The sequence below is a fragment of the Erinaceus europaeus genome, chromosome 2, assembly GCF_950295315.1.
Source record: "Erinaceus europaeus chromosome 2, mEriEur2.1, whole genome shotgun sequence".
Classification (NCBI taxonomy): domain Eukaryota; kingdom Metazoa; phylum Chordata; class Mammalia; order Eulipotyphla; family Erinaceidae; genus Erinaceus; species Erinaceus europaeus.
Genome location: NC_080163.1, coordinates 44,891,668 through 44,918,409, shown reverse-complemented (window position 1 = coordinate 44,918,409; position 26,742 = coordinate 44,891,668). Strand labels below are relative to the sequence as shown.

Here is a 26,742-nt window from a genome sequence, read left to right as displayed (position 1 = left end):
CAGCCCGGCTCCCTATTTATTTATTTTTAACCAGATCACTGCTCAGCTCTGGCTTATGTTGGAGCAGGGGATTGAATTTGGGACTTGGGAGCCTCAGGGATGTTTATTTATTTATTTATTTATTTTAATTTTCATAAATATACATATATGAGTATATGTAATTTTTCATATATATATATATGAAAAATATATATAATTTTTTTTTCTTACCAGCGCACTGCTTAGCTCTGGCTTATGGTGGTAGTGGTCCATGTGTGTGTGTTGGGTAGGGGGAGGGGATTGAACCTGGAACTTTGGAGCCTCAGGCATGAGAGTCTGTTTGCATAACCATTCTGCTATCTCCCCTATCCCCTGAGTGTTATTTTTTCTTAATATTTATTTATTTTTCCCTTTTGTTGCTCTTTTTTTTATTGTTGTTGTTACTGATGTCGTCGTTCTTAGGACAGAGAGAAATGGAGAGAGGAGGGGAAGACAGAGAGGGGGAGAGAAAGATAGACACCTGCAGACCTGCTTCACCAATTGTGAAGCGATCCCCTGCAGGTGGCGAGCCGGGGGCTCCAACCGGGATCCTTAATCTGGTCCTTGCGCTTTGCGCCACCTGCGCTTAACCCGCTGCACCCCCTTGCTTTTATTATAGTTGTAGTTATTATTGTTGTTATTGATGTCGTCGTTGTTGGATAGGAGAGAGGAGGGGAAGACAGAGGGGGAGAGAAACATAGACACCTGCAGACCTGCTTCACCGCCTGTGAAGCGACTCCCCTGCAGATGGGGAGCCAGGGGCTCAAACTGGGATCCTTACCCCGTCCTTGTGCTTCAGGCCACATGTGCTTAACCCGCTGTAATACTGCCCATCCCCCCCTTTTTAAAAAGTATTTTTAATATTTATTTATTAGATAAAAGACAGTCAGAAATTAAGAGGCAGGGGGAGACAGGGAGGAAGAGAGGCAGAGAGATCTGCAGCACTGCTTCACCACTTGTGAAGCTTTACCTCTACAGGTGGGTAAAGCTGTGTCCTTGTGCACTGTAATATGCATTCTCAACCAAGTGTGCCAACACCTGCCCGACCGGAATGTTTGTTTTTTTTAAGAAAAATCTCTAGATTTAATAATAAACAAGCAGTGTATTGAAGAAACGTGGGCAAAGACTTGAAAAAGACACTTTACAAAAGAATACATACAGGGATGGGAGATAGCTCACCAGGTATGGTTCCTGCTTCACCATGTGGTTCTAGGTTCTACCTCTGGCACTGAATGAGAGCACTGTGGGACCCAGGGAAGCTCTATGGAAAGTATAACACTGCTGTGGTATTTCCCCCAGTCTCCCTGCCTCTGTCTGAAATATAAAAAAATGAAGAGATAGGCCCAGGAGAAGTAGAATTGTGTGAGGCTTTTGCTTGCTTTTTTTTTTTTTTTTGCCTCCAGGCTTATTGTTGGGGCTTAGTGCCAGCACTACAAATCCACTGCTCCTAGAGGCCATTTTTTCCATTCCTTTTATAGGATAGGACAGAGAGAAATTGAGAGAGGGAAGATAGAGAGGGGGAGTGAAAGATAAACACCTGCAGAACTGCTTCACCTCTTGTGAAGCAGAGCCCTCCTGCAGGTGGGGATCGGGGGCTCCGATGAGGATCTTTGCACAGTTCCATGCGCTTCATACTGTGTATGCTTAACTTGGTGTGTTGCCACCTGGCCCCCAATTCTGTCAGGCTTTTGCATCACAAATAAATAAATAAATAAATAAATAAACAATACATACATATGATCCAAGCAATTAAGTACATGAAAAGATGCTTGATGTTAGTAAACACAGTAGGAAAATACAAATTAAGATAATAATCGGGGCCAGGTGGTGGTGCACCTGGTTGAGTGCACATGTTACAATGCTCAAGGACCCAGGTTCAACCCCTTGGTTCCCACCTGCAGGGGGAAAGCTTCACAAGTGGTGAAGCAGAGCTGCAGGTGTCTCTCTGTCTCTCTCCCTCTCTATCACCCCCTTCCCTCTCAATTTCTACCTGTCTCTATCCAATAAATAAATAAATATAATTTTTAAAATTATCTTTAAAAAATATAACAATCAACAATTGTTAACTTCCAGTATTGAATAGAATGAATCAAGTGAAAGAAACAGCTTAATGTTAAATGTTGAAGAGGGTGTAGGACAACTGGAACTCTCATATGTTGCTGTTGGGAATGTAAAATTGAACAGCCTCTTCAGGAACAGTTTGGGAACTTTCTGTAAAGTTAAATATGCATTAGCTCTAGGGTCCAACAACCCCACTTATAGGTACTTATCTAAAAGAAATCAAGATTTGTATCCCCACCAAACATGTATAGTATTTGTAATAGTTTTGTAAATAGTTTTCAAATATTGGAAACATGCCAAATGTCCATCAACTGGTGAAACAAGTTGTGGTACACTTATACAAGGAAATATTATTCAACAACAAAAGGGAATAAACTACTTATACATGCAACATCATAAATGACTCTCAAATGACACCTGATCTGTGAAAGAAGCCAGATTCAAGTCAGTAAATGATATGATTCCATTGATAGGACACTTGGAAGAGGGAAAACTGTATGGACAAAATCCAATCAGGAGGATATGGGGAAGGATATACAAAAGAGATGTGAGGGATTTTTTTTTTTTTTTTTTTTTACCAGAACACTGCTCACTCGAGTTTGTGAGAGAACTTTTTTATGATGATGGAAATACTGTGTCCTGACTGTTATAATGGTTACATGACTATATATATTTATCAAAATTCACACACCCTTATAATTTAAAAGAGTTTTACTTCATGCATATTATACTCCAATTACCTTGGAAAATCTAAAGGACTAGGTAGAGAACATTTCCTTGAAAAAAAATAGGAATACTTGAGTGTACATTCTTTTTCTTTTTTTTTTTATAACTTTTAAAATCTTTATTTATTGGATAGAGACAGCCAGAAATCAAGAGGGAAAGGGGAGATAGAGAGGGAGAGAGACAGAGAGACACCTGCAACACTGCTTCACCTGCAGGTGGGGACCAGGGGCTCAAACCCGGGTCCTTGAGCATTGTAATGTGTGTGCTCAACCAGGTGTGCCACTATCTGGCCCCATACACGATTTTTCTTGCATTAAAGATTTTGTATACATGCATCTACTGTATAAGAAACTGTCTTCCTCCCTTTACCCCTGAATAACTTCTTGTAGTTCTTTTTTTTTTTCCTTTTAAGTTAAAGAAAAAAAAATTTTTTTTTTTTTTTTTTAACCAGAGCACTGCTCAGCTCTGGATTATAATGTTGTCAGAGATTTGAGCCTGGGACCTTGGATCCTAAGGCAATAGAGTCTCTTTGCGTAACCATTATGCTATCTACTCCACCCTCTCCTTGTAGTTTCAATAAAGCACTACCTCCCACTCCTGAAAGCTTTCCCTGATCTAGACTAGGTTAATTTCTTATGATCCTAAAATATTCTTATTAATCCCTACAGTGGGGTACAGAACATTCTACTGTAATTGCTTATTTACTTGTCTGACTCCCTGTTTATGCTGTTAAGTTCTATTAAGGTAGAAGTTGCATTCATTTTAGTTTACAGTTGTACCTTAACATTTAGAACAGAATCTGGAAGCCTATTTGTTGAATAAGTAGGGTGAAAACAACATTTGAAATAACTCAATGAGAAAATGAATATTAAATTCATAGAAATCCCATCTCAGTCCTGACCTAGTCTATGTCCCACCACCTTAACTCTGATTCTGTATGTTATACCATAACATTGTTGGCCCACTGTTACTTTAGCCTTAATATTTTGAATCCAAGGTAATTTTCTCCTCCTCAGTCTAATTCAGGTTGAATTCGTCTCCTAATTTTTCTACTTCTGCTTTGTGCAATCTTCATTTATACAGCATTCCAAAGGAGAAGCCTGACAAATAGCATTTAATTTTACTTTTCTTCTATCTGCTCTGTCATCTAGTTTGATACAGAAATTTACAAACTCTTCTTTTAATGCGTACCCTATTCACATTCGCTTTTCCACTCCCTCCTGGTATTCCTGCAGAGCTAAATCTGCTCAGAAAGGTAGGCACTAAACAAGCAAACACACATTCAAATATGTAATTATGACTTGTGGTAAGCAAAGGAAGAAAACAGAGTGCTGTTGTACAGAATTATGGGATGGAGGGAAGTTAATCTATCGAGCATGGCAAACGAAAATTTTGTGATTACACTTAAGCTGAGAAGAATGAGTGAGAGAGCCAGCAGTAGGAAGATTACAAAGAAGGTCACACTGAATCAAGGGAAAAGGAAATGAATAGGAGGGACCCGGTGGTGGTGCACTTGGTTGCACGTTGCCATGTGCACGGACCCAGGTTCAAGCTCCTGGATCCCACCTGCAGGGGGAAATCTTCATGAGCAGTGAAGCAGTGCTGCAGGTCTCTCTCCTTCTCCTCCTCCTCTCACTTATCTTACCCTTCCCTCTCAATTTCTCTCAGTCTCTAATAAATAATGACTAAGTGAAATAATAAAGAATATGAATAAGATTTGAGGTGGAAAAGAAATAGGTGTTCAGTTACAGAAACTGATAGAACATGCTTATAGTTTGAGAGCAGTGAGCAATGGGGGCGAACTGAAAGAAACTGGGATCAGGTCATGCTAAGTGGATATTATGCTTCCTAAAATAAAGCTGTTGAGGATTTTTAATGGTTAATTAATTCATTCATTAATATATAAGAAAGAGATAACCAGAACATCAATCTAGTAAGCGAGCTGCCAGGATTTGAACCTGGGACCTCATGCTTGAACTTAATCCATTGTGCTACTTTCTTGGCTAAAGAATTTTAATCATGGAAATAACATAGTGCAAGAAGTAATGGCAAATAAGAAATATGCTAAACATATGAGCACATGTAAACATTGACTGTAAACAACATTAATAGTAATATTAAAGTTGTTTATTATTATTATTTTTCTAGATAGAGATAAACACCACCGCAGTGATGTGGTGCTCTGACCCAAAGCTGGGTCATCTGCTTGCCAAAGCAAGTATCTTCCCAGGTAAGCTATGTTGCCAGCCCTAAGATCTAATTTAGAAGACACCAAAATTAAAATACTAGATGCCAGTAATGAGCAAGATAGGATAGGAGGGATAGGAGGGAGGGTGATTGGAGAGGGATATTTCTAAGGCTCTGGATTCCTTGATCAGTCAGGAAAAGAATAGATAGTATTCTAATATACATGTTGAAATTTTAGGAATGACTTTCAAAAGGACTTAAACACAATATAAAGTTTATTTTAAAAATATTTTATTTAGTTTATTATTTTAATGAGAAAGTATAAATACAGAGGGAAAGAGAGAGAGAGAGAGATACCAGAACACTCCTCAGTTCTAGTTTATGGTGGGGCTGGGGATTGAACCTGGGACCTCAGAGCCTCAGGCTTGAAAGGCTTTTGCATAACCATTATGCTGTCTCCTCAGCCCAATATAAAGGTTCTAAACCAATAAACGTCAAGAAAGAGAGACCAGGAGGTTTCACAGTGGCCTGAAGTCCTAAATTCAATCCCAGCATCACATGTACCAGAGTGATGGTCTAGTTCCTGCTCTCTCCTCAATAAAATAAATCTCTTTAGAAAGTAAACAAAGTGGGGGCTGGGGGCTGGGCAATAGCGCAGTGGGTTATGCGCACATGGCGAGAAGCGCAAGGACCAGCATTAAGGATCCCCATTTGAGTCCCCGGCTCCCCACCTTAGCGGTCAAGGTGGTGGAGGGCCGTCGCTTCACAAGCAGTGAAGCAGATCTTACACTCCCCCTCTCTGCCCTCCCCTCCTCTCTCAATTTCTCTCTATCCTATCTGGCAACAACAGCAGTATCAATAACAAGGGCAACAAAATAGAAAAAATTGCCTCCAGGAGCAGTGGATTTGTAGTGCAGGCACCAAGCCCCAGAGATAACCCTGGAGACAAAAATAAATGAGTAAACAAATAAACAAAGGTGGGAGTGAAGAGAGGTAGCATAATGGTTATACAAAAGACTTTCATGCCTGAGGCTCCAAGGTCATAGGTTCAATCCCCCATACTACCATAAGCCAGAGCTACACAATTGTTATGGTAAAAAAATAAAAGTAAAAAAAATATATAAAAGTAAACAAAGAACAAAGTTAGATCAACCCAAGAAAGGCATATGATGAAAAAATGAATAAAATAAATAACATTATAAATAAAAAATCAAATCATATAATTGTAGAAATAATAATTTCAATATATAGATTAAACTTATCACTTAAAATTAGAATTGTTCATGCTATATAATAAGGAAAATTCTAGCTACATACTGTTTACCAAAACTAAAACATAAAGCAAATGAATGGAAAAAATAGATGGGGAAACTTTTACACAACAGAATGCCAATGCAGCAAGTGTAATGCTAGACAAAATAGACTTTAAGGTGACAAGAACTGCTAGGAATAAAAAGTTAAAAATAAATAATAAAAGGGGAATCACCAGGAGACAGAGTTTAAGGGTTTTTTAAAATTTTTATTTATTTTTATTTATTCCTTTTTGTTACCCTTGTTGTTTTATTGTTGTAGTTATTATTGATGTCCTTGTTGTTGGATAGGACAGAAAGAAATGGAGAGAGGAGGGGAAGACAAAGAGGGGGAGAGAGAGACTCCTGCAGACCTGCTTAACCGCCTGTGACCCTGCATGTGGGGAGTTGGGGCTCGAACCGGGATCCTTGCGCTGATCCAAAGCGCAAAGACCAGCTTAAGGATCCCGGTTCCAGCCTCCAGCTCCTGACCTGCAGGGGAATCGCTTCACAAGTGGTGAAGCAGGTCTGCAAGTGTCTATCTTTCTCTCCCTCCTCTGTCTTCCCCTCCTCTCTCCATTTCTCTCTGTCCTATCCAACAACAACGACAACAATAATAACTACAACAATAAAACAATAAGGGCAACAAAAGAGAATAAATAAATAAATATTTAAAAAGAGAAAGAAAGGAAGGAAGAAAGAAAGATAGATAGAAAGTGGTCCAGGTGATGGTGTAGTGATAAAGCACTGGACTGTCAAGCATGAGGTCTTGAGTTCAATCCCTGGCAGAGTAATGTCTGGTTCTTTCTCTCCTCCTGGCTTTCAAACAAACAAATAAATAAAATATAGAGAGAAAGAGAGAGAAATTGAGAATTGAAGGTGGAGGGAAGGAGGGAGGGGGAGAGAGAGAGACAGGTAAAGACAGATGCACCTGCAGCTCTGCTTCACCACTTGTTAGGCTTCCTCTCTACAGATAGGGACCGGGGGTCTAACACTTGGGTTCTAAAAAAAAAACAAAAAAACAACAGCAACAAACACCTGGGTTTTTGAGCATAGTAACCTGAGCACTCAACTGGGTGCACCACCACTGGGGCCCTCATAAGCCAGAGTTTAGTGTCAAGTTGAAAGATGTCTGACCATCTTACACCTCGTGAGGTATTGTGACTAATGACTGATTCACCAACTATAGATACTATGTGCCTGCTATGACCACACTTCTTAAGTTTCAAAGAACACCATTTCCCTTTGGGGTTTTGTAAAACTGAGTTTGATTATCACCAAGTAACTGGTTATGCTGCCACCTAGTGGTATAAGATTACAAGAGTTTAGAGACCCTCAAATGGAAAAGGTGTATTGATAGAAATAGCTGGTTTTTGTTAAGCTCTTACTTTGAGCTAAGTACTACTGAAACTTTTTACATGAAAAGTTTATTTAAGTGGTCCGGGAGGTGGCACAGTGGTAAAGCTTTGGACTCTCAAGCGTGAGGTCCTGAGTTCGATCCCTGGCAGCACATGTGCCAGAGTGATGTCTGGTTCTTTCTCGCTCCTCCTATCTTTCTCATAAATAAATAAAATCTTTAAAAATTTTAAAAAAGTTTATTTATTACTCAAAATAACCTTGTGAATATTATTACACCCGAATTGATAAATTTTGGGGCATAGGAAGACATATTTTACTCAGTTACACAGTTAGTAAATAACATGTGGGATTTGAATGTAGATAATATGATTTCACAGCTCCTATAGCATAACCACTGTGAGCATGTTAAAGTCAGAAAAGACTGAAAATAATTTAACTGCTTAATATAAAGGAAATGGCTCAGCAAACTCTAGAATATCAGCTTGATAGAATGGTATGTAGATATTTACAATACTAGTTTCAAATATTACATAACATAGGAAACTTTAATGGGAAATTTTCAGCCAGTGCAATGCATACAGTATGAGTTATGTGATTTTTTTTAAATTAAAAAATATCTAGAAAACTTTCAAAGATAGTATAAGGAACAATTAGATACGCTTTATAAAGATTTGTTTTGGAGCGCCTGGGCAGTGGTGCACCTGGTTAAATGTACAAGCTATCATGCACAAGGACCCAAATTCAAGCCTCTGGTCCCCCCCACCTGCAGTGGGAAAGCTTCATGAGTGGGAATACAATGCTTCAGGTGTCTCTCTGTTTCTCTCTCCTTCTCTATCTTCCTTCCCCCTTGATTTCTCTCTGCACTATCAAATAAACAAGCAAATACATAAAAATTTTTAAAAAAGATTTATTCTGTTTTAACTTTATCCCATTTGTCCTATTACTTCCATAAGTCTTTCTCTCTGTTTACACACACACACACACACCGCAAACTATTTGAAGGTACTTTAGCATGTATTTCTAAAGAATAGGATTCTGATCTACAGTTACTAGCTCCATAACATTGGTTTAATATTTTCTTCTAGTTTACTGTACAGATTCCAAAAATTCTACCTGGTCAGATAATTTTTTCTTTTATCAAAGCCAAAGCACTGCTCAGCTCCAGCTTATGGTGGTGCTGGGGATTGAACCTGGGAGCTCAGAGCTTAAGTAAGGCATGAAAGTTATTTGCAGAACCATTATGCAATCTCTTCATTTCTGACATTATTTGGTGTTATATAGGTTTTTACCTTTTCAGTAGAGGATCAGTTTTGGGAGGTCAAGTATTGTATTTAGTTGGTATGTCCCTTTAACTGCCTTAAATCTGAAACGTTTTCCAGCCTTTGTCTTTTTAGATATTGACTTTTTTTCTTTTTCAATGAGGGTTATTGCTGGAGCTCAGTGCTAGCTCCCAGTGGATATCTCCTCTCTCTCTCTCTCTCTCTCTCTCTCTCTCTCTCTCTCTCTCTCTCTCCTCCCTCCTCTCCCCTCCCCTCCCTCCTCCTCCTCCTCCTCCTCCTCCTCCTCCTCCTCCTCCTCTTCTTCTTCTTCTTCTTCTTCTTCTTCTTCTTCTTCTTCTTTTTCTTCTTCTTCTTCTTCTTCTCTCTCTCTCTCTCTCTTCTTACCAGAGCACAGTTCAGTTCTGGTTTATGGTGGTGCAAGGGTTTGAACCTAGGACCATGGATGGAGGCTCAGACATGAGAGTCTCTTTGCATAACCCTTATGCTATCTGCCCCTTTCTTTTATTTTGACAGGACAGAGAAATTCAGAGGGGAGGGGAAACAAGAAAGATAGACATATGCAAATCTGCCTCACTACTGAAGCATCCTCTGTGCAGGTGAGGAATGGGGACTTGAACCCAGGTTCTTGCATATGGTAACATGTGCACTCAACTGGGTGCACCACATCCCAACTCCCAACATTGACATTTTTGAAGACTATACTTCCTCCACAACCATAACTTCTGTAAAAGTACAACAGTTCATTTTCAGTTTGATATTTATATTATATTGATATTATAATTACACTCAAAGCAAGAAAACTTCATAGATGGTGTTGTTTTCCCAGGATATTGCATTTGAAGGTGCAGGGTGCCGATCTATCCCTTCGATGTTATTAATTTTGACTATCTGGTCAGGATAGTGCCCAATTTCTCCATTTTCCTTTACTTGCCTAAAACTATAAGAAGTTAGTCATGAGGAAATACTTTAGGAATATGCAAATATCCTATCCCTCATCAAAGATTTCCCCTAGATTTTAGCAATAATTGATGAATCATGCATCATACAATTTTTGCTGTGAAGGTTGCAAAATGATGATTCCTGGCTAGCACACTGGCCGCTTTTATCACAGTGTCCCTTAGGGCATCATTGTGACTTTCATAAACCTTGTGATTTTTTTTTACCTCATGAACTCTTTTCTCTATAAAATATATTTAATTTTTTAAAAATTCTATTTATTTTTCTTTTTTTAAATTTCTTTATTGGGGAATTAATGTTTTACACTCAACACTAAATATAAAAGTTTGTACATGCATAACATTCCCCAGTTTCCCATATAACAATACAACCCCCAATAGGTTCTCTGTCATCCTTTTTTGGACCTGTATTCTCCACCCCCACCCCCCCCAGAGTCTTTCACTTTGGTGCGATACGCCAATTCCAGTTCAGGTTCTACTTGTGTTTTCTTTTCTGATCTTCTTTTTCAACTTCTGCCTGAGAGTGAGATCATCCCATATTCATCCTTCTGTTTCTGACTTATTTCACTTAACATAAATTTTTCAAGGTCCATCCAAGATCGGCTGAAAACGGTGAAGTCACCATTTTTTTTTTTACAGCTGAGTAGTATTCCATTGTGTATATATACCACAACTTGCTCAGCCACTCATCTGTTGTTGGACACCTGGGTTGCTTCCAGGTTTTGGCTATTTCAAATTGTGCTGCCAAGAACATATGTGTACACAGATCTTTTTGGATGGGTGTGTTGGGTTCCTTAGGATATATCCCCAGGAGAGGAATTGCAGGATAATAGGGTAGGTCCATTTCTAGATTTCTGAGAGTTCTCCAGACTGTTCTCCACAGAGGTTGGACCAATTTATAAATAAATAAATAAATCGCTTCTATTTATTTATTTTTCCATGAAAGAGTATTACAGAGAAAGAGACCAGAGCACTGCTAGGCTCTAGCATATGGTGGTGCTGGGGATTGAACCTGGGGCTTGAAAGTCTTTTGCATAACCATTATGCTATACCCCCCAGTCCCATAAAATATAGTTTAAATTACATATAGTTTAAATTTTACTGTGCTGGTATGAATATGAATCAGACTGGATTTATTGTTATTATAATAATTGTCATTCTTATTTGACAAGAAATGAAAAAACATTTTTATGACTCTTAAATTTTATTTATGTATTTAATAGAGATAGAGAGAAACTTAGAGGGAAGGGGAATATAGAAAGGGAAAGAGACACAGAGAGACACCTATGGTCCAGTTTTACCACTTGTGAAGCTTTCCCCCTACAGGTGGGGACCAGGGGCTTGAACCTGGATCCTTGTACACTATAATGTGTGTGTTTAACCAGGTGCGCCACTGCATGGCCCCCTTGACTATTTATTTTTTCCTTTATTGGGGGATTAATGTTTTACATTTGACAGTGAATACAATAGTTTGTACATTCATAACATTTCTCAGTTTTCCACATAACAATACAACCCCCACCAGGTCCTGTCATCCTTTTCCAGGACCTGTACTCTCCACCCACCCACCCCAGAGACTTTTACTTTGGTGCAATACACCAGCCCCATGACTCTAGAAGTATGGGGTTGGGGTGGAGTTGGACACTGGCACACCTGGCTGAGCACAAACATAATCATGCTCAAGGATCCAGGTTCAAGCCCTGCCCCCACCTGCAGGGGAGCAGCTTCATGAGCTTTGAAGTAGTGCTACAGGTGTCTCTCTCCCTATCTCCCCCTCCCCTTTCACTTTCTCTCTGTCCTAGCAAATAAAACAAAGAGGAAAGAACAAAAAGAAACAAATGACTGCCAGGGGTGGAGGATTCATTATGCAGGCACCAAGTCCCAGTGATAAGCCTGGTGGCAATAAAAAAAAAGTTTGGGGGGCTGGGTGGTGGTGCACCTGACTGAGCTCACATGTTAAAATGCGCAGAACTGGGGGTCAAGCCCCCACCTGTCTCCACCTGCAGGGGGAAAGCTTCACAAGTGGTGAAGCAGTGATGCAGGTGTGTCTCTCTCCCTTTAAAAAATTATTTTATTATCTTTATTTATTTGATAGAGACAGTCAGAAATTGAGAGGGTAGAGGATGGTAAAGAGGGAGAGAGACAGAGAGACACCTGCAGCACTGTTTTACCACTTGTAAAGCTTTCCCCCTGCAGGTGGGAACCAGGGGCTCAAACCTGGGTTTTTGTGCAATATAACATGTGTATTCAACTAGGTGTGCCACCACCTGGCCCCCTCTCTTCCTCTCTATCATTCCCTTCCCTCTTAAATTCTGGCTGTCTCTATCCAATAATAAAGATGACTTTAAAAAAAAGGTTTCATCTCCAAATATGGGTAGTCTTGCAGTAGATTTGATCTAGAAGTATACATTAAATAAAGAAAGAAAGCTTAAAAAATGTTTGGTGGATCTTAGACACTATGTTTAATGGATAAATTGGCCCTGAGCCCTCAAGCAAAGATTCTCCTTTCTCCTATGCTTATTTGTTTATCCATGATATGTTTTTGTAGATTGCTATTTTTTTCCAATGGTTTATAATTCATCACCATTTTTACTTACTTTGGAGTTTAAATTTTTTTAAAGATTTTATTTATTTATGAGAAAAATAGGAAGAGAGAGAAAGAACCAGACATCACTCTGGCACATGTGCTGTAGGGGATGATGGAACTTGGGACCTCATGCTTGAGAGTCCAAAGCTTTACCACTACGCCAGCTCCCAGACCACTGGAGTTTAAATTGTGCCAGACTTGGCCAATGAAAATATCTTCACACTGGTCCCCAAATCCTTACAACATGCACCTGCAATTTTTAAAAAATATATTTAAAAATTTATTATTTATTTGGATATATATATATATAGAGAGAGAGAGAGAGAAATTGAAAGAGGGAGATAGAGAGGGAGAAAGAGAGACACTTGCAGCACTGCTTCATCACTCGTGAAGCTTCCCCCTGTAGGCTTGAACGAAGGTCCTTGCACAATTTATGCACTAAACTAGATGCACCGTAATGTTACAGCACTTATCTATAACAAAATGTTCTTGGCTCTAGCTATATGTATCTTGCCCCTGCCCTGGAATCAAATATTTCTCAAAGGAACCTAGGTTCCTTTCAGTAAAAAATGGTATTAGAAGGGGGCAGGCAGTGGCACACCCAATTAGTACACTCATTACCATGTAGAAAGACTCAGCTTTGAGTCCCCATTCCCCATTTGCAGAGGAGATATTTCACAGGCAGTGAAGCAGGTCTGCAGATCTCCATCTCTCTCTCTCTCTGTCTCCCCTTCCCATTTTAATTTCACTCTGTCCTATCAAAATAGAAATAGAAAGGGAAAAAGAAGGAAAATAGTATTAGAAACCAAGATTTGGATACTAAACATACTCATTGCTATTAAATTTATATTGTCTTCTTGGAGTTCTGAACAGCCAGAAACAGGGAATATATTAACGTACAGACATATCTTTACCAACATATACATATACGCAGGGACACAAGAAATATGTATGGGGCCAACAAGATGGCTCATGTGGATAGGGTGCACATGCACATGATTAAGGTTTGAGCCAGGTCTCCAACATACTAGTAAACTGTCACTTTGTATCTGTCTCACTATGTTTATCTGGAAAAGACATCTGGGAGCAGTGAATCTCTGGCAGTGACAAAAAAAAAAAGACATACACACATGCATATTCATAATTTAGAAAACAAAAGCTGATACCAACGTCTCTTATTTCATTCCATTTCCACAAGATTCCTTCTTGCCTTCCTTTATTCCATATATAATATGTTCCTCTTCTACAGTGAGAATCTTGGCTCCCATCAATAACATCACATTCACTCGTGTGCTCAACTCAGCAATGTGTTATAGTTACTGGTTTTCCTACATCCTCACCAACAGAGTATGTACCATAAAGCTTTGACTTGTTACCAATCTAATGAGAAATAATATCTCAATATGCTTTAATGTTTTACATTTCTCAGGTAGGCAAGATACTCACCTGGGAAGTGCCTGCTTTACCATGTAGAAGACCCAGGCTGGAGAAAACTCTTACTGCACTGGGAGAAACTTCAGTGCTGTGGTATCTCTCTCTCTCTCTCTCCTACAGGGTTATCTCTAGAGCTCAGTGCATGCACTACGAATCCACTGCTCCTGGCAACCATCTTTTTATCCATTGTTGTTGCTGTTATTGTGCTGCCTGGATAGGACAGAGAGAAATTGAGAGAGGAGGGGAAGGGAGGGAGAGAAAGACAGAGAGAAATTGAGAGAGGAGGGGGAGGAGGGGAGAGAAAGATAGACACCTGTAGACCTACTTTATGTGTAAGTGGACCCTTCCTACAGGTGGGGAGCCTGGGGCTCAAACCAGGATCCTTGAGCCATTCCTTGTGCTTCACACCATGTTAGCTTAAAACAGTGCGCTACTGCCCAGCCCCTTTCCCTTTCTACCTTTCTTCCTTTTAAAGATATTTCTATTCATTCATTCATTCATCTATTGGATAGAGAGAGAGAAATTGAGAGGGGAGGAGGAGGGAGGGAGGGAGGGAGAGAGAGAGAGAGAGAGAGAGAGAGAGAGAGAGAGAGAGACCTTCAGCACTGTTCTACTACCCACGAAACATTCCCCCAGCCCCTGCAGGTGGAGACTAGGGGTTTGAACTTGAGTCCTCATGCATGGTAATATGTGCACTCAACCAAGTGCACCACTGCCTGATCCCCTGTCATCTGACTTTTAACTTTGTTTATGGTGTTCTATTACACCACGTTTTAATTTTTTTCTCTTTTTTCCATTTTTTATTGGTGATTTAATGATTAACAAGATTGTAGGATAAGAGGGGTGCAATTCCCACCACTAGAGCTCTGTTGCCGATCTGCTCCATTGGAAGCTTCCCTATTCTTTATCCCTGTGGGGGTATGGACCAAAATTCTTTATGGGGTGCAGACGGTGGAAGGTCTGGCTTCTATAATTGTTTCTCCACTGAACATGGGTGTTGGCAGGTCGATCCATAACCCCCGCCTGTTTCTATCTTTCCCTAGTGGGATAAGTCTCTGGGGAGGTGAGGAGCTCTGGCTTATGGCGGAACAGGGGATGGAATTTGGGATCTTGGAGCCGCAGGCATGAATAACCATTATGCTATCTCCCCCGCCTTCAAGTATTTTAATTTTTATGTAGTCAAATTTACCAGACTTTAAAAAATTTTTCTTGCTTGTATACTTTATAGTTACAAAACTTTTCTTTATATACAGAAGTTACATAAATCAGCCCTTTTTTCTTTTTAGAACTTGAGGATCTTTATCTTTTTGCATTTAAGTCTTTCATCCACTTAAGAGTTTTTTTTCTTGTGTGTGGTGTGAAGAATGGTTCTAATTTTATCTTTTCCCAGATTACTCTTAATACTCGTAATATTTGGTTGTAGATACACTACAGGTGACCTAATTTTTCTTCTCTTTCTTCTCTACTTCCAAGTTTCCATTTTATTCTTTTTATAAAATTTCTCATAAAGGTGAGATCATACAGTATTTGTCTTACTGTCAGGCTAATTTCAATTAATATAATACCCTCAAGCTCCATCCATGTTGTAATAAATGGCAAGGTTTAATTTTTAAGATTCTATTTATTTTTACAGGGAGAGAAATAGAGACAGAGAGAGGCCAGAGCACTTCTCAGTTTTGACATATGGTGGTCCTAAGGATTGAATCTGTGACCTCTGGAGCCAAAGGTATGAAATTCTTTTTTTTTTTTTTTTTTAAGGTATGAAATTCTGGTGCACTTCCTCAGTGCTGTCTCCCTCCCCCTTTTTCAAATGTACGAATAATATTTCATGGCACATCTAGACCACAGCTTTGCACTTCTCAACTCTAGTTTATAAATTGGCGCAGGGAGTTGAACCTGGGACTTTGGAGCCTCAGGCATGAGAATCTCTCTCCATAAGCATTATGCTATCTACCCCGGCCCCACAGCTTCTTTATTCACTCACCCATTAATGTATGTTTAGGTTGTTTCTATATTTGGGTTATACTTAATTGTGTATATATATTTATAGAAGTAATAATCAACCCGTATCTGTGATCTTGGGAGAACTTCTGCAGTTTCCAGTGGAGGGAACGGGGACACAGAACTCCAGTGGTGGAAAAGGTGAGGAATTATACCCCTGTTGTCTTATAATTTTGTAAGTCAATATTAAATCACTAATAAAAAAAAAAGTATGTCTAATGTGGTAAAAACTATGCAGACATGAGGTCCTGGCAATGCCAATATTTAAATAAAAATAAAGTGTTCCTGTTCTCTTCAGATAAATATCTAGATGTAGAATTAGTGGGTTATACGGTAGCTTTATTTTTAGATTTTAAAGGAACTTCCATAATAACTGCACTAACTTATATTCTCACCAACTGTGTACAAGCATTTCCTTTCCAGCACATCCTTGACAACACTTGATATTTTCTTCCTTCTCCTCCTCTTCTTCATAACAGCCATTCTAACAACTGAGGTAATATCTCATTATGGATTAGATTTGCATTCATCTGATGTTTAATGACAGGGGCACCATCTCATGTATCTGTTGGACATGCATATGTCTTCTTCAGAAAAATTTTTATTCAGAACTTTAGTTCATTTAAATACTTTGCTACTATTAAGTTGTATATGTTATTCTTTAAAATCTTTTTTAACTTTGTTAATTTTATTTGATAGGGCAGAGAAAATTGAGAGGGAAGGGGATAGAGGAGGGAGAGAGAGAGAGAGAGAGAGAGAGAGACTCCTGTAGCACAATTGAGAGGGAAGGGGATAGAGGAGAGAGAGAGAGAGAGAGAGACTGAGACTCTTGTAGCACTGTTTCACTGCTCATGAAACTTGTCCCTACAGGTGGGGGCTGGGGCATTGAACCTGAGTCTTTATACTTGGTAACACATGCACTTAACCAGCTGAGTCACTGTCTGGCTCTGTATATGTTCTTTATATTATTATTCTTTTAGTATTAGCCCCTTATTTTATTATTAGTTTTTGTCACCGGGATTATTGCTGGGTTTGGTGCCTATACTATGAATCCACTGCTCCTGGCAATTGGCTCACCTTTCTTTTCTTTCTTCCTTCCTTCTTACCTTTTTTCCCTTCCCTTCCTTCCTTTATTCCCTCATTTCCTTTCTTTCTCTTTCTTTTTAAATATCACACGTCGCATTCAATTTTATTTATTTATTTAATCAGAGCGTTACTTAGCTCTGGCTTATGGTAGTGTGGGGCATTGAACCTGGGACTATGGAGCCTCAGCCATGAGAGTCTCTTTGCATAATCATTATGCTATCTACCTCTGCCCCAATTTTTATTTATTTTAAGGAGAGAGAGAGAGAGGAGAAGGAGAGAGAGGAGAAGAGAAGAGAAGAGAAGAGAAGAGAAGAGAAGAGAAGAGAAGAGAAGAGAAGAGAAGAGATTAAGATACACAGAGAGAGACCAGGAAATTTCTCAGCTCTGGTTTACGGTAGTGCTGGGACCTTAGAGCCTCTGGCATGAAAATCTCTGTACAACCTGTCTCCACAGCTCGCTCCTTCCTTCCTTCCTTCCAGTCATTTATCCATCCTTCCTTCCCTCTCTCTCCCACACTTTTGCTCCTTCCTTCCCTCCTTCCTTCTGTCTCTGATAGAGACAGAGAGAAATTGAAAGGGAAGGGGGAGATAGAGAGGGAGAGAGAGAGAGAGAGAGAGAGAGAGAGACCTGCAGCATTGCTTGACAACTTGCAAAGCTTTCCCCCCACAGGTAGGGACTGGGGGCTTGAACCAGGGTCCTAGTGCTCTCTAATGGGTGTACCACCTCCTGGCCCTGTGATTGTCTGCTTTCTCAGTATCTTTTATTGAAGAGATGGTCATTCCCAACATTGTATATTGTGGCTCCTTTGTTATAACTTAATTGACTCTATGTGTATGGATTTCTTTCTCTATTTTCTATTCTGTTCCAATTATCTATGCCTGTATTTATACCAACACCATGATGTTTTGATCACTATAGCTTTATAATAGATGTTGAAAAACAGGAAGTGTGATTTCTCTAATTGTTTTCTTTTACAATCTTTGGCTGATCTTTTTGTAATTCTATACAAATTTCAGGACTGTTGTTCTCTGTTAAAAAATGCATTACAATCTTGACAGAGAATACCTTTTTATATAGATATGCCAAGTGTAGCCATGGACATGTTACCAAAATTATATCTTCCAACTTATTAGTAAGAAATATTTTTTCATTTATTTGTTTTCTCTCTTTTTTTTTTTCTGAGGTTTATTTTTTGTTTTGTTTGGTCTGAAGAGACAGGGCCTTATGCATGTATGGTTTCACTGCTGCCTGGCTTCTTCTTCATCAAATGGACAGATAGAAAGACAGAAAGAGGAGAGGTACCACAGTACCAGAGCTGTCTCTGATGCCATGGCACTCCCTGTGGTTTTCAGGCTCAGATCTGGGTTGTGCACATGGCTTGGGGGGCACCCTACCCAGTGAGTTATCTCCCTCTAATGCAAAAGCACCACTGCTTAAAATGTTTTTAGAAATATTCCTTTATTTTCATGAGATAAACCTCAGTACTGACCAGATCTGGCAGACAGTGATGCCAGAGGTTGAAGCCAAGACCTCTAACATCTCAAGTAGGAAAATCTGGTGCACTACCGCTTTACTGTCTCCCTTGCTCCAAGAGATTTTAAAATGATAAATGGATGTTGAGTCTGTCAAATCTTTTTTCGGTATCTACTGAGATGTTCACATGATTTTTACCCTTAATTTAGTTAACATGGTGTATCACACTGGCTGATTTGTGGACAGCGAGCCATTCTTACATCCCTGGAGTAGATCCCACTTTATCATAGCATATGACCCATTTATTTCCTGATGAGTTGGAGTCTTGAATAAGCACAATTCTACTGCTCCTGAGTTGCATATTCATTCAGAGAGAGACAGGCAGAGGCCCCAGATAACCAAAGCTGGCTTAAGTGTTGTAGCACTCTCAGGCAGTGCAGATCCTTTTAATGCATCATTGAATTCTGTCTGCTAATGTTTTGCTGGGGATTTTTCCATCTATGTTCATCAGGAATATTGACCTGTAATTTTGTTTTCTTGTGGTTTCCTTGTCTGGTTTTGGTGCCAGAGTACTGGTGCCCTCCCAAAAGATGTTTGGAAGTATTTCTTCTTCTTTGCTTTTGAAATAGTTTTGAGAAGAAATGATATTAATTATTGGATCGCTGGAAAAGTCAAGATGTATTTTTCTATGCAAAACTGTAGCATGTTTTTTCTGACAACCCACTATTAATTATTCTTCATTTTTTGATAGAATTTACCAGTGATTGTACTGGACTTTTGTCTGGTGGGAACTTTTTGATGTCTGATTCAACTTTGTCACTGGTGGTTGATCTGTTCATATTTTCTATTTCATCATGATTCAGTGTTGGTAGGTTATATGTTCTGAGGCATTTATCAATTTCTTTCAGGTGGTTCACTTTTTAGTGTCTAATCACTCATAGTAGTCTCTTGTGATCCTTTTATATTTCTTTGATATAAGATGTTCTATCTCTTTCATTTCCTGATTTGATTGGGTTCTTTTTATATATTTGTATAGTTGAGTCTATCTGGAGACTTGCCAATTTTGTTTATCTCTTCAAAAGTTTTCTTTAATGAATATTTCATTTTACATGAAAGAGAAAAAAAACACTTGAGGGAGCTGTGACCAGGATGTCGGCATTCTGAAGGCTACGAGGCCTGCTGATACTGCTCCTGTCCTCACACTGCTGCACAGCATTAGGCGTCCCTCGTATTGGGCTGTCAGAAAAGTCATGACATTTTTTCTCTGCAAAAACGTGTTGTGACTTTTCTGACAACCTAGCACTTTGTGTATTATTTCTAACTAGTTGGTTAGTAAAAGAGTAATCTCTCTTTAGTTAGTTTGTAAGCTTCTCAAGGCCAAAAATATTTATTAAACCAGCAGTGAGCACATATCCTAAAGTGTACATATACTTGCTTGGAAAAAGCTTTTCTGATTTCTACCTGAATACATATGGTAATTTATTGTTATTTTTGTTATTATTATTTTTTACTATCGTCACCAGGCTTATCACTGGGACTTGGTGTCCCTACATGACTACACTGTTCCTGGTGGCCATTCCTTTCTTTCTTTTTTCTTACAGAGATAGACAGAGATAGAGAGGGGGAGAGAGAGATAGGAGAGAAATAAGGAGAGGGAAAGAGAAGAGAGAGATCTGCAGCACTGTTCCACTATTTTATGAAGCCTCCCCTCTGCAGCTGGGGACCTGAGACTTGAACACTGGTCCTTGTGCATGGTAACAAGTGCACTCTGTCAGCTGTGTCACTGCCCAGCCCCTACATGGTAACTATTTTTACAGAACCTTGAATATTTCATTGTATTTGACAGTACTAGATAAACAGTGGTATTCTTAGTAATTGATACAAGTATTCCAGACTGGGCCAGAGAAAATGATGGTATATTTACAATTTTCTTTTCTCCATTATTTTGGCTTCAGATTTTCGTACATTTGTGTGCATCCCAGTCTTGATTAATTAACATGTTTTAACAAATGAGGATAAAGAGTCATATAAAATTGAAGAAAGGATTTTTATGCTTTATGGTCTGGGAGGTGGCACAAAAAAAACTAGTATAGCCACAGGCCCTTCGGAATATAACTAAAATATGCCTACTAGCTAGCTGCAAAATGGAGGACCCCTTCCCCAACTCTTCATCTGCATTATTCCAGCCTTTAGGTCCATGATTGGTCAATAATTTGTTTGGCTTTATATGTTAACTCTCTTTTCAACCACCAGGTTCCAGATGTTACCATGATGCCAACCAGACTTCCCTGGACAGACAACCCCACCAATATGTCCTGGAGCTCTGCTTCCCCAGAGCCCTTCCCCACTAGGGAAAGAGAGAGACAGGCTGGGAGTATGGATCAACCTGTCAATGCCCATGTTCAGTGGGGAAGCAATTACAGAAGCCTGACCTTCCACCTTCTGCATCCCACAATGACCTTGGGTCCATACTCCCAGAGGGTCAAAGAATAAGAAAGCTATCAGGGTAGGGGATGGGATATAGAGTTCTCGTGGTGGGAATTGTGTGGAGTTGTACCCCTCTTATCCTATGGTTTTGTCAATGTTTCCTTTTTATAAATAAAAAAAATAAAAAAAATAAAGTACTGGACTCTCAAGCATGAGGTCCAGAGTTCAATCCCTGGCAGCACATATACCAGAGTGCTGTTTGGTTCTTTCTTTCTCTCTCTCTCTTTCCTCTTATCTTTCTGATAAATAAAATCTTTAAAAATATTTTTGTTCTCCCCACCTGCAGGGGAGTCACTTCACAAGCGGTGAAGCAGGTCTGCAGGTGTCTGTCCTCTCCCCCTCTCTGTCTCCCCCCCTCTCACCATTTCTCTCTGTCCTGTGCAATAAAATGGAAAAATGGCCTAAAATTTTTTTTTTTGTTTTTGGGAGTCCGGCGGTAGCACAGCGGGTTAAGCGCATGTGGTGCAAAGCGCAAGGACCGGTGTAAGGATCCCAGTTCGAGCCCCTGGCTCCCCACCTGCAGCGGAGTCCCTTCACAGGTGGTGAAGCAGGTCTGCAGGTGTCCGTCTTTCTCTCCCCCTCTCTGTCTTCCCCTCCTCTTTCTATTTCTTTCTGTCCTCTCCAACAATGACGACATCAATAACAATAACAATAATAACCACAACAATAAAAAAGGGCACAAAAAGGAATAACTAAATAAATATTTACAAATAAATAAATAAAATATATATATTTTTCGTTTTTAAACTTTGAGTGTTATGGGTTGGGAGATGGTGCAGTAGATAAAGCATTAGACTCTCATAAGGTTCCAAGTTTGACCCCCGGCAGCACATGTACCAGAGTGATATCTGGTTCTCTTTCTCTCTCTCTCCTATATTTCTCATAAATAAATAAATAAATATAATATTTTAAAAAATTGAGTGCTGGGGAGATAGCATAATGGGTCTGTAATAGGATCTTCATGTTCAGTCACCAAAAGTCCCAGGTTCAATCCTCAGTACCACCATAAGCCAGAGCTTAGTAGTGCTCTGGTAAAATACTAATAGTAGTAATAATATAGAAATACTTAAAAATTTAAAAAAATGAGTTTAACTTGCTCCAAATAAAATTCAGAAGTTCATTTACTACACTTCACTTTGTGCAAGAGTACATTATATAACATTTTTGTGTAATCATTTAGTTAATCATATCATGATTTTAATATGGGCTGACAGGTGATAAAAATATGCAAACGTATTTATATGTAGAGCTAACCACAAACATACAATCCATCACCAACACTAACTATACTGATTCTTCCAGAAACCTGGCATGGATTTTGTTTTTGTTTATACTTTTTTTCCCAAGCCTTTTGTTGCTATTTCTTCAAAATTGATATTACTCATAAAACTTTTTTTTTTTTTTAGGGAGGTTGATACACAGCTTAATTCATCCAGTCATTTGAGGACCCTTGAGGACTGTTACTTCATGGCTGACTTTGCCTGATTACACATTTTTTTCTCCTTGTCCTCCTGGTGAATTCCAGTTTCTCCTTTACAATTCTACTTGGCCAGCATCTCCTTTGCAATATGTTTCTTCATAGCATTTATCCATCTTTGTTAGTACATTCGTGTCTTGTACATACTTCTGCATTTATCATGCTGCATTACATTTGCATATTTACAGGTTTCTTTCCTTCATCAGCCTTGTAGCTTCTTGAGGGTTGAGCCATGAGCTCAGTTAATGTTTACCTAGCTGGTAGTGATAAAGAAATAATACGGGTGTACTGTGGTCCTCACTTGTCCTAGTGTCATGGGTAACACCCCTCCCATGACAGGCCCAGCTGCTGTGGAGCGCGCATACTGCAAGCCAGAAGAGTGTGGGGGAGGGGCAGCTCTTCCTGTCCTCCCCTGGGTGGGGGTGATCCTCTCCAAATGCTCTTCCAGCTGCCACCTGATGTTCCCAAGCATTTCCCTGCTCCTGCCCCACAGTCTGAGGAGCCTGTCCTTACCACTTCCAAAGGTGTCCTAGGGTTCTGCCTGAACCCCTGCCACCCTTTCCCCACAGTCAGAAGCTGCACAGTGGTGAAACCACTGGTCTCGATCATCTAGGAGGTAAGGCAGGAAGGCACTGATGAACGTCAGTGGAAAGCAAGGTGGGTAGCTACCTAATTGTTTTGCTCAGTGTTAATAGCTTTTTCTTTGACCTCACTAACCACAACAGCATCGACAGTCACCTGGGGGGGTGTCTTAAGTGTCAACGTGGTCACTCATGACTTCCCCAGTCCTTACAGCCTGAGCTAGTATCCTGGAGACCACAGCAGCTAGTCTCATTTCCTTTCTGTGGATTGTGGCCTGGATTTCAGCCCTGGAGGCCTCCTCTTGGCCCACTAGGGAGTCCACACACCCAAACCCGCGGCACCCGTGTCCATGTGGACATATCTCTGCCAACCTTACCAGCTTCTTTTATCTCCTGGTTACCAGCAAGCAGGGGGCGTGCCCCTCTGCCAGCAATAACAGTTCCCCTCCCATCCCCCTACCCTTCAGGAAGCCTGTCATTGGTTTCCCTGAGCCAGGCCCAATAGAGACTGTAGAGCTGGGGATCCCCATGTTCGAGAGGGGCTCTGCAGGGCCCTCAGCCTTTGGTAACTATTGCTGCCGCCTAGGCCGCTGGGAACAGCAGGGGACCCGGCCCGATCATGTGGCGCACCGCCTATAATAGCGCCATACCTGGCCGCACTCGTGGCAGGGTGAGTTCAGGAAGTGTCCAGTGTGCAAGCGCTCGCGCACACGCTCGGGCGAGCGGCCCTGCGCCACACGGACTGCTCCGAGCCCTTTCACTCACCTGGCAGCCTGGGGGGCCCGCGGCTCCCTCACTCAGGGGCGCGGCTTGCGCCGGAGCGGACTGCGGCCAGGCCTCCGCGCTTAGCTCCCTGCAGTGGAGGCAGCTCCCCGCCGGCGGCCGGGAGAGCGGAATGCGTGTCCCCACCCCAGTCGCCGCTCACGCACTGCCGCCTGCGCTCCAGAGCGCCCCCAAACGGCTAGCTCGGTCCGCTGCTGGAGGGCGGGGGCACCAGCGCCGACGCGTCCTAGCGGCCGCTCGGGGGTTGTCTGCTCCCCACCCCCCGGGGGAGGGAAAGTGTGTCCAGTTGCTCGACTCAGGCGGCTGTGGGGTCTGCAGAAGGCCTGGCGAATGAACCCCCAAGCCTTCGGGCGCCACGGGATGCTAGCTCACCTGTCGCCTCCTGGCGACCCTCGGAGACGCGGCCCCTACAGGCGCTGCCGGACGCGGGTGCCAGGAGCCGGTCAGCGCAGAGGCGTCGCTGCAGGCACAGCGGCGCTTCTGCGGGGGCGGGCGGCCAGCCCAGTGCGCAGCCTACGGCCAGGGCTGGGTCACAGCACCCACGCACACGACCTCAGCCGCCTGCACACGGCTGTGTGGCAAGGCCTGTGCCAGCTCCATGCGCCTGGCGGAGCATCGCCGCCTTCGCGCGGGAGAATGGCCTCACTCCGGCCTGCCTTTGAGGTGCAGCTGGCGCTCCTTCTCTAGCCTCTGCACGCACCGCAACCCGCCCAGCAGCGGCGCAACAGCAAGGGTTCCGCGGCAGCAGGCAGAGGAGGCCACAGGGATCCCGGTGGCCGTGGAAACTGCAGTGCAGGTGCACCCCCTGCTGGAGGTGATTGAGCTTACCCCCTAGCTGAGGTAGCCTGGGGCATCCACATATGCGACTTCACACATCCTTCACACACCTCCCGCCCTTTAAAATATATTTTATTTTAATGAGAGAGGTACAGAGAGTATGATCAGAGCACTGCTCAGTTTTGACTTATGGTGGTGCTGGGGACTGAACCGGGACCTCAGAGTCTCAGGTATGGTCTTTTTGTATGACCATTATGCTGTCTGCCCAGGCCCCTTAACCCATCGTCAGCACCACTAGGCCCTGTGGTTGAAAAGCTCTCACCAACATACCCTGCACATATTGTGCTCCTTCCTCTCCCCCTTACCAATACTTGGTCAGATTTGTAATTAGATTTTTTAAAATGTATTTTTATTTGTTGTTGTCACTAGGGTTGTCACAATGGGGCTCGGTGCCTGCATGGCGAATCCAACACTCCTGGAAGCATTTTTTTTTTTTTTTAATAAAGACAGAAATTGAGAGGGGTGGGGAAAACAGGGAGAAAGAAAGAGAGACACGTGCAGCATTGTTTCTCCACTCATGAAACTTCGCCCTTGTAGGTGGGGACTGGACTTTGAGCCCAGGTCCTTGCACATGCGAATGTGTGTAGGTGCACCACTGCCCAGTCTCTGTAACCAGAATTATTCTCTTGTTATGTATAAAGACCCCACACACACACATGCACACACAAATACTGTCAGAACAAGGTGAAACAGTCAATTAAGGCTGACTTGGACTTTTAAAAAGAAGATATAGGGAGGTGAGATGGCTTAGTGGGTAGAATGAATGCCTTCCTTGCTTGAGTTCCAGGGATTGATCCACAGCACTACATGAAAGCATCAAGAACAGAGACAAGTGGAACTCCATGGACGGTGAAGCATGCTTTGGTCTCTCTCCCTCTCTTCTCTCTCTCTCTCACTCACTCTCAAAAGATATACCTATGCCAATGCCATGCCTGGGGACCAGGAAGGCTGCTCAGCAACAGAGTGCATATGCAAAGCCCTGGAATTTTTGTTTTTTAACCTCCAGCACTTTGGCGAGGATTTTGGACTTGATTCTACTGTTCTTTCTTTTTTCCAGATAGAGGATGAGAGACAAATCAGGGGAGAAACACAGTGAGAAGGAGTGATGCCACAACACTACTCTGCAGCTTGTGAAGATTTCCCTTTTCGTGGCGGTCCCATGTGGTGATTGGGGACTACATCTGAGTCCTTGCAAGTGATGAAAATGTTATGTTCTATGGGGTGTGCCACCTACAGGACATAAAGCCCTGGTTTCATCCTGAGTACAAAGAAAAAAAGTGGGGGAGGAGGGAGTGTGGTGGCCCCTCTGTTGGGAAACACTGGGAGAATTGATGGGACATTAAATTATTGTGGTCTCCAGGAAAAAGAATTCTTAAAGTTTCTCCCTATCTCTAGGAGAATGACTGGGTATTTGTTGAACCTTGTAGTCTTACAAAACATGTTTATCGGGAGTCGGGCTGTAGCGCAGCGGGTTAAGTGCAGGTGGCGCAAAGCACAAGGACCGGCATATAAGGATCTCGGTTCGAACCCTGGCTCCCCACCTGCAGGGGAGTCGCTTCACAGGCAGTGAAGCAGGTCTGCAGGTGTCTATCTTTCTCTCCTCCTCTCTGTCTTCCCTTCCTCTCTCCATTTCTCTCTGTCCTATCCAACAACGACAACAACAATAATAACTACAACAATAAAACAACAAGGGCAACAAAAGGGAATAAATAAATAAAATAAATTTAAAAATTTTTTAAAAAGTTAAAAAAAACATGTTTATCACATAAATAGCATAATAGTAATAACGAAAGGAATTTAAGGAAGAAAACATTACCCAAGATGCCACTATCAAAAATTAATAACTGCTTTTATTTTCTTCTGTTTCTGGAATTATTATCTGTAAACGGATGGATTGCCTCTATAAGTAAAATATTTGCTGCCTGTGTTTTAATTTTATACCTCACCCCTCTTTTAAAATATTTATTTACTTATTATTGGATAGAGACAGAGAGGAGAGGTAGAGTGGGAGAGAGACAGAGAGACATCTGCAGCTCTACTTCACCACTTGTGAAGCTTTCCCCTTGCAAGTGGGGACTGGGGACTTGCACGCAGGTCCTTGTGCACTGTTATATGTGTGC

The 26,742-nt window shown here is 41.3% G+C and overlaps 2 protein-coding genes and 1 long non-coding RNA gene across 5 annotated transcripts in view; 2 read left to right on the top strand and 1 right to left on the bottom strand.

Moving 5' to 3' along the window:
* Positions 1–24,473, bottom strand: part of PURA (purine rich element binding protein A) — a 145,608-nt gene extending 121,135 nt beyond the window's left edge. Inside the window, exons 1-2 of one of the 2 annotated variants that reach the window (XR_009546416.1) lie at positions 23,768–24,473; positions 22,125–23,030 (exon numbers count right to left, since the gene is read on the bottom strand). The gene's annotated coding sequence lies outside the window, so the exon portion shown is untranslated. Of the gene's footprint in view, positions 1–22,124; positions 23,031–23,767 lie in introns of those variants that run through there. The other variant, XM_060179113.1, reaches the window with a different exon arrangement.
* Positions 1–26,742, top strand: part of PFDN1 (prefoldin subunit 1) — a 964,801-nt gene that overhangs the window by 279,482 nt on the left and 658,577 nt on the right. The window lies entirely within an intron of this gene.
* Positions 4,952–21,385, top strand: LOC132534666 (uncharacterized). Its single transcript, XR_009546406.1, has 4 exons — positions 4,952–5,035; positions 15,531–15,623; positions 15,948–16,073; positions 20,711–21,385. It is a non-coding gene; the product is annotated as an uncharacterized LOC132534666 (long non-coding RNA).